Raw genomic sequence first — 1013 nt, forward strand, 5'->3', positions numbered from 1 at the left:
GTGACTGAAATTAATTTACCTTTTAAAAGAGCCGAGCGAATTAACAGGTGTACGTTTAATTTTCCTCGCAGTTTTCTCACGCAATTCTTACGAGCCGAAAAACGCTGATACTTTCGATGCGCGCGCACACACAGAACGCACGATTCGCAACGTGGCGGTTCGGTCGATAGCCGCGGAACACGTGAATCCGTCACGCGACTCCCTTCGTTCCTTTCTTCGTCCGCCGCTCTTTCATTCATACGTGCTGCCATATAGAAGAGCGGCGTTTCATGTATGCACGGTACATGAACGGGAACAGGCGCGAAAGATAGAGAAAGAAAGGAGCACCGTGACGCATCGGCACATGCGCTCGTTGCTGCACTGGTATGCGTACTTAGGCCGGACTCAATGAACTGCTGACGCTTGAAGGTATACTATAGTGCACGGCTCGGTCTAGCAATGGGGCACATGTGCGCACCATCCAGTCCTTGGTGTACGTTGCGTTCTTGCACGCTATGATTGGTAGTTTGCGGTCATTCTCTACGGTTCTCCGCGAGACCGGCTATTTACGCAGTCCTAACGCTTTATCGGTTCGTTANNNCTGGGATCGGATGAGATCGATCGGACGATCGGGGATGGACTCAACCGTGGCGCGAGCATATAACCGGTGATTTCCTTAATTCTATCCCCTCCGCTTCCTCCTTCCCTTTTTTCTCTCCCTCCACTCCCTCTTTGTTTCAATGTCGTCCATCTGCTTGTTTATTCCGACTACTTTGCAGAGCTTAATTTCTGTTTGATTGCAGCATCTGCCCCGTGGTAACGAAGGTAAAAAGAAATGGAAAAGGGGGGAGGGGAATCATTTTCGAAAGTATTGAACGTGATTTCTTTTCTTATCTTATACCGCGGATTTTCTCCACCGACAGATTAAGAAATATTCCAAATTTTTCGTTTCGTCTCGAATATTTAACGCTCGATCGTTCGTATTTTTTTTTTTTTTTTCCTCGAACACGAGTCAACACACCGTAAATGCAGGA

Source organism: Apis dorsata, unplaced genomic scaffold (genome assembly GCF_000469605.1).
Source record: "Apis dorsata unplaced genomic scaffold, Apis dorsata 1.3 scaffold_174, whole genome shotgun sequence".
NCBI classification, from domain to species: domain Eukaryota; kingdom Metazoa; phylum Arthropoda; class Insecta; order Hymenoptera; family Apidae; genus Apis; species Apis dorsata.